The sequence below is a fragment of the Triticum urartu genome, chromosome 3A (genome assembly GCF_056163025.1).
Source record: "Triticum urartu cultivar PI428250 chromosome 3A, HENAU_Tu73, whole genome shotgun sequence".
Taxonomy (NCBI): Eukaryota; Viridiplantae; Streptophyta; class Magnoliopsida; order Poales; family Poaceae; genus Triticum; species Triticum urartu.
In genome coordinates this window covers 301,885,702-301,893,639 of record NC_141875.1, presented here as the reverse complement: position 1 = coordinate 301,893,639, position 7,938 = coordinate 301,885,702, and positions in this window count along the sequence as shown.

Below are 7,938 nucleotides of genomic sequence, written 5' to 3'. Positions count from 1 at the left end.
CACAAACTAAAACAAGCAAAAACTGATATCATACAAGAAGCTCCAAGAAAAACACATAGTATGTGACGAATAAAAATATAGCTTCGAGTAAAATACCGATGGTCGTTAGAAGAAAGAGGGGATGCCATTCGGGGGCATCCCAAAGCTTAGTTGGTTGCTCATTTTTGGATAATAGCTTGGATTTCCGGGGCATCCCCAAGCTTAGTCTCTTCTACTCCTTATTCCTTCATCCAGCGTAAGATAACCCAAAACTTGAAAACTTCAATCGCAGAAAACTCAACAAACCTTCGTGAGATCCGTTAGTATAAGAAAATAAGTCACTACTATAAGTGATGTATCAAACCAATTCATATTTTGTTCTTGCATTATATCTAATGTATTCAAACTTTTCTATGGCAAAAACTCATCAAAGAAAACCATAGAGCCATCAAAACAAGCACACAACTCAAAGAAAACAGAATCTGTCAAACCAGAAGAGTCTGTAGCAATCTGACTATTTTGAATACTTCTGTAACTCCAAAAATTCTGAAAAATTAGGAAGACCTGAGAAATCTGTATATTGATCTACTGCAAGAGGAATGAGTACATTATCGCTCTCTGGTTAAAAATGAGAATTATATTCGTGAGCGCAAAATTTTCTGTTTTTCAACAAGATCAAACAACTATCAGCCAAGAAGATCCTAAAGGCTTTACTTGGCACAAAAACTAATTAAAACATAAAAAAACAATAATAAAAGTAGCATAATAGTGCTAACACTCAAGAACAGAAAGCAAAAAGGAAAAATAAATTTCATTCATTGGGTTGCCTCCGAACAAGCACTATAGTTTTACGCCCCTAGCTAGGCATAAGATTTTATTGATGCTCACATGAAAGATAATAATTGAAATGCGAAAAGAGCATCATAAAACATGTGAGAAACATATTTAAGTCTAACATACTTCCTATGAATAGGAATTTTATAAGCAAACAAATTATCAAGGCAAGAAAAACTAGGATATGCAAGGAAGAAGAAAGAAACAATAGCAATCTCAACATAGCGAGAGGTAATTTACTAACATGAAAATTTCTACAACCATATTTCCTTCTCTCAAAATAATTACATGTAGGATCATAATAAAATTCAACAATATAACTATCACATAAAATATTATCTTCATGATCCTCATGCATGCAAAGTTGACACTCTTCCAAAATAGTGGGGTTATCTTTGAATAAAGTCATGACCTCTCAGAACCCACTTTTATCAAAGAATTCATAAGATTGAACACTCTCCAAATTTGTGGGATTATTTTTACCTAAAGTTGACGCTCTTCCAATCCCACTTTCAATAATATCGCAAACATATTCATCATGAGGCTTAAATAAATTTTCAAGATCATAAGAATCATCACCCCAATCATGATTATTGCAACAAGTAGTGGACATAGCAAAATTAGCATCCCCAAACTTGGGGTTTTGCATAGTATTTACACAATTGAAATTAATAGAATTTATAGTAAAATCATTGCAATCATGCTTTTCATTCAAGGAGCTATCATGAATCACTTCATAAATTTCTTTATCACAATTTTTAGATTCACGAATGTCAAGCAAAACTTCATAAAGATAATCCAGTGCACTCAACTCACTAGCAATTGGTTCATCATGATTGGATCTATTAAAAAGATTAGCAAGTGGATGAGGATCCGTATCAATAAAAGTTTAGCAAGCGAAGATGCAAGAATATAGAAGACACATGGTAACACAAGCAAAGATGAGACCTGACGAGAAAATGACGAACGAAAAAGAGGGCAAATAAAACAGCAAATTATTGTGAAGTGGGGGAGAGGAAAACGAGAGGCAAATGGCAAATAATGTAAATTGCGAGGAGATGAGATTTGTGATTAGGAACCTGGTATATGTTGAAGATCCTCCAGGGCAACAGTGCAAGAAATTCCTTTTTATGCGGCTTGAAGCTACGTCGGTATTTTCCCAAAGAGGAAGGGATGATGCAGTACAACAGCGGTAGGTATTTCCCTCAAATGTGAAACCAAGGTTATCGAACCAGTAGGAGAACCAAGCAACACAACGTAAACAGCCCTTGCACACAAATAACAGCCACTCGCAACCCGACGTGTTAAAGGGGTTGTCAATCCCTTACGGGAAACGGCGCCAAAAATTTGTGCGTGGGCGGGAGAAAGTTGTAATAGATTGATAGATCGAACGCCAAATAAAATAAATAAGAATAAATTGCAGCAAGGTATTTTTGGATTTTTGGTTTAATAGATCTGAAAATAAAGGCAAAGGAAAAGTAGATCGCAAAGGCAAATATATGACAAAGAGACCCGGGGGCTTTAGGTTTCACTAGTGGCTTCTCTCGAGAAAAATAGAAAACGGTGGATGAACAAATTACTTTTGGGAAATTGATAGAACATCAAATAATCATGACGATATCCAGGCAATGATCATTACATAGGCATCACATCCAAGATTAGTAGAACGACTCCTGCCTGCATCTACTACTATTACTCCACACATCGACCGATATCCCGCATGCATCTAGTGTATTAAGTTCATGGAGAAACGGAGTAATGCAATAAGAACGATGACATAATGTAGACAATATCTATTTATGTAGAAATAGACCCCATCGCTTTATCCTTAGTAGCAACGATACATACGTGTCGGTTCCCCTTCTATCACTGGGATCAAGCACCGTAAGATCGAACCCACTACAAAGCACCTCTTTTCATTGCAAGATAAATAGATCAAGTTGGCCAAACAAAACCCAAATATCGGAGAAGAAATACGAGGCTATAAGAGATCAAAGGAACTCAAATACTTTCATGGATATAAAAAGATAGATCTGATCATAAACTCAAAGTTCATCGATCCCAACAAACACATCGCAAAAGAGTTACATCAAATGGATCTCCAAGAGACCATTGTATTGAGAATCAAGAGAGAGATAGAGAGAGGAAGCCATCTAGCTAATAACTACGAACCCGAAGGTCTACAAAGAACTACTCACGCATCATCGGAGATGCACCAATGGTGGGGGTGAACCCCATCCGAGATGGTGTCTAGATTGGATCTGGTGGTTCTGGACTCTGCGGCGGCTGGATCAATATTTCATCGACTCCCCTAGGCTTTTGGGAATATTGGGGTATTTATAGAGAAAAGAGACGGTCCGGGGGGCACCCGAGGTGGGCACAGCCCACCAGGGCACGCCTGGGCCTCCTGGCGCGCTCTGGTGGGTTGTTCTCTCCTCGGAGCACCCCCAGGCGCAACCAGGGCCCATTTTGTTCCTTCTGGTCCAAAAAAAATCTTTGTAAAGTTTCGTTGCGTTTGGACTTCGTTTGATATTGATTTCCTGTGAAGTAAAAAACATGCAGAAAACAACAACTGACACTTGGCACTATGTCAATAAGTTAGTACCAAAAATGATATAAAATGACTATAAAATGATTACAAAACATCCAAGATTGATAATATAACAGCATGGAACAATCTAAAATTATAGATTTGTTGGAGACGTATCAACCACCAGATCCAATCTAGACACCGTCACGGATGGGGTTCACCACCTCCACTGGTGCCTCTCTGATGATGCGTGAGTAGTTCTTTGTAGACCTTTGTGTCTGTAGTTAGTAGCTAGATGGCTTCCTCTCTCTCTCTCTCTGAATTCTCAATACAATGGTCTCTTGGAGATCCATATGATGTAACTCTTTTGCGGTGCGTTTGTTGGGATCGATGAACTTTTAGTTTATGATCAGATCTATCTCTTTATATCCATGAAAGTATTTGAGTTCTTTGATCTGTTTTATGCATGATCTGTTGTAGCCTCGTATTTCTTCTCTAATATTTGGGTTCTGTTTGGCCAACTTGATCTATTTATCTTGAAATGGGAAGAGGTGCTTTGTAGTTGGTTCTATCTTATGATGCTTGATCCCAATGACAGAAGGGGAACCGACACGTATGTATCATTGCTACTAAGGATAAAACGATGGGGTCTATCTATACATAGATAGATCATGTCATCGTTCTTATTGCATTACTCCGTTTCTCCATGAACTTAATACACTAGATGCATGCTGGATAGCGATCGATGTGTGGAGTAATAGTAGTAGATGCAGGCAGGAGTTGGTCTACTAATCTTGGACGTGATGCCTTAGTAATGATCATTGCCTAGATATCGTCATGATTATTTAAAGTTCTATCAATTGCACAACAGTAATTTGTTCACCCACTATTTGCTATTTTTCTCGAGAGAAGCCACTAGTGAAACCTACGGCCCCCGGGTCTCTTTGTCAGATTATTTGCCTTCGCGATCTATTTTCCTTCGCTTTTATTTTCAGATCTATTAAACTAAAAACACAAAAATACCTTGCTGCAGTTTATTCTTATTTATTTTATTTGGCGTTCGATCTATCTATATATTGCAATTTATCTCATGTCCGTTTGCCTATCTTGAGGCGCCGTACCCCGAAGGGATTGACAACCCCTTTAACACATCGGGTTGCGAGGATTTGTTATCTGTGTGCAGGTGCTGTTTACGTTGTGTTGCTTGGTTCTCCTACTGGTTCGATAACCTTGGTTTCACATCTGAGGGAAATACCTACCGCTGTTGTGCTGCATCATCCCTTCCTCTTTGGGGAAATACCGACGTAGCTTCAAGCCGCATCAAAAGGAATTTCTGGCGCTGTTGCTGGGGAGGATCTTCAACATATACCAGGTTCCTAATCAAAAAACCCATCTCCTCACAATTTACATTATTTTCCATTTGCCTCTTATTTTCCTCTCCCCCACTTCACAAAAAATTGCCGTTTTATTCGCCTCTCTTTTTCGTTCACCGTTTTCTTGCCCGATCTGTTTTTGAGTGCAATCTTGTTGTGTAGTCATCATGACTCAAAAGAACACCAAGTTATGTGATTTCTCAAATACCAACAACAATGATTTTATCGGCCTTCCGATTACTCCTCCCGCCACTAGTGCAGAGTCTTGTGATATTAATACTGCTTTGCTGAATCTTGTTATGAAAGATCAATTTTCTGGTACTCCTAATGAGGATGCCGTGTCCCATCTTAATACCTTCGTGGAATTATGCGATATGAAAAAGAAAAAATATGTGGACAATGATGTGGTGATGATGAAATTATTTCTGTTTTCTTTGCGTGATTCCGCAAAAAATTGGTTCTCTTCTTTGCCTCGAAATAGTATCGATTCTTGGAATAAGTGCAAAGATGCTTTTATCACTAAGTATTTTCTGCCTATAAAAATTATTTCCCTTAGAACCCAGATCATGAATTTCAAGGAACTTGAACATGAGCATGTTGCACAATCTTGGGAAAGGATGAAAATGATGCTAAGCAATTTCCCAACCCATGGGTTAAATCTTTGGATGATCATACAATTTTTTTTATGCGGGATTGAATTTTGTTTCTCGTGATATTTTAGATTCCGCTGCTGGTTCTACTTCTATGGAAATTACTTGGGGTGAAGCCATCAAATTGCTTGATAATATTATGGCAAATTATTCGCAATGGCATACTGAAAGAGCTCCTACTAGTAAAAAGGTTAATTCGGTTGAAGAAATTTCTTCTTTGAGTGAAAAAGTTGATGCTCTTATGAAATTGGTTGCTAGTAAAAGTGCTCCTATTGATTTTAATGATATGCCTTCGTCTACTTTGAGAAAAATAGTGATGCCATAGATGTGAATTTTATTTCTCGGAATAATTTCAACAACAATGCTTATAGACGTAATTTTAATCCTAGGCCTTTTCCTAGTAATTCCTCTAATAATTATGGTAATTCCTACGGAAATCAATCTTATAATAATAATAGGAACACCTCTTATCTTGAGAATAATATTAAATAATTTATCAACACGCAAATTTTTTTCAACACTTCCATAGAACAAAAGTTGAGTAAGATTGATGATTTGTCTAGAAGTGTTGATAGAATTTCTAATGATGTGGAAAATCTCCAGATGAAATTTTTTGTGCCTAAGGTTGATGAATCAATTAAATCTCTTTATGTTTCTATGGATGAAAGTAAGAAAATAACCGCTATGCTTAGAACTAAAAGAGATTTTTTTACAACAAGCGCTTTCTAGTGATTACTTTTGCAAAAGTGATGAAGATCTTCAAATGATTGGTGTTTCTTGTATTGATTCCTTGTTTAGTAAAGTTAAGATTCATGAAAAATGGACTAGAGAAGAGATAACTTTATCTAGAAGGCATCCCGATAATTCAGAGGGTGAAAATCTTGTTGAGAAAATTGATAAAAGTGGGTTTGAAGAGGTCATAGTGATGTACCCACTCTTTTGGATTACAAAGACTTTAATTGTGATAGCTGCTCTTTGATTGATTGTATTTCTTTGTTGCAATCCATGATAAATTCACCCCATGCTTATGAACAAAATAAAGCTTTTACTAAACATATTGTTGATGCTATGATGAAAGCTTTAGAAGAAAAGTTGGAATTAGAAATTTCAATTCCTGGAAAATTGCATGATGAATGGGAACCTACTATCAAAGTCAAGATTAAAAATTATGAGTGCTTTGCTTTGTGTGACTTGGGTGCTAGTGTTTCTACTATTCCAAAATCTTTATGTGATGTGCTTGGTCTTACCGATATTAAAGAATGTTCTTTAAATTTGCACTTGGCGGACTCTACTATTAAAAAGCCTATGAGAAGAATTAATGATGTTCTTATTCTTGCAAATAGGAATTATGTGCCCATAGATTTTATTGTTCTTGATATTGATTGCAATCCGTCTTGTCCAATTATTCTTGGTAGACTATTTTTACGCATTGTCGGTGCCGTGATTGATATGAAAGAAGGCAATATTAAGTTCTAATTTCCTTTGAGAAAGGGTGTGGAACACTTCCCTCGAACAAGAATTAGGCCACCATATGAATCAATCATGAGGTCATCTTATGGATCTCGAAACAAAGATGACAAAACTTAGATCCTTGCTTTATGCCTAGCTAGGGGCGTAAAACTATATCGCTTGTTCGGAGGCAACCCAATGAATAAAATTTATTTTTGCTTTTCGCTTTATGTTCTTAAGTGTTTGCATAATTATCCTACTGTAATGATTGAGTGTTTTGCGTTTTAGTTAGTGTTTTTGCCAAGTAAAGCCTTTAGGATCTTCTTGGGTGATAGTTGTTTGATCTTGCTGAAAAAACAAAAACTTTTATGCTCGCAAAAATAATTCTCATTTTTAAACAGAGAGCGATAAAATACCCATTCCTTTTGAAGTAGATCAATATACAAATTGTTCAGGTCGTCCTAATTGTTTGGAGTTATAGAAGTATTCAAAATAGTCAGATTGCTACGGACTGTTCTGTTTTGACAGATTCTGGTTTCTTTGTGTTGTGTGCTTGTTTTGATGGCTCTATGGTTTTCTTTGATGAGTTTTTGCCATAGAAAAGTTGGAATACAGTAGATATAATGCAAGAAAAAAATGAATTGGTTTCATACAACACTTATAGTAGTGATTTAGTTTTTCTTATACTAACGGATGTCACAAAGGTTTTGTTGAGTTTTGTGTGATTGAAGTTTTCAAGTTTTGGGTTATCTTACAAGGGATGAAGGAATAAGGAGTAAGAAAAGCCTAAGCTTGGGGATGCCCCGACATCCACCTCTATTACCGAAAAGAGAGCAAGCAACTAAGCTTGGGGATGCCCCCGAGTGGCATCCCCTCTTTCTTCTAATGACCATCGGTATTTTACTCGAAGCTATATTTTTATTCGTCACATACTATGTGTTTTGCTTGGAGCGTCTTATATGATATGAGTCTTTGCTTGTTTTATTTTGTGTTTTATGTCTTGATTCCTTTCTGGACACACCTATTTGAGAAAGCCAAAATTATGTCATGACTTGTTAGAATTGCTCTCTATGCTTCACTTAAATTTTTTATGAGCTATGGACTTGCTCTAGTGCTTCACTTA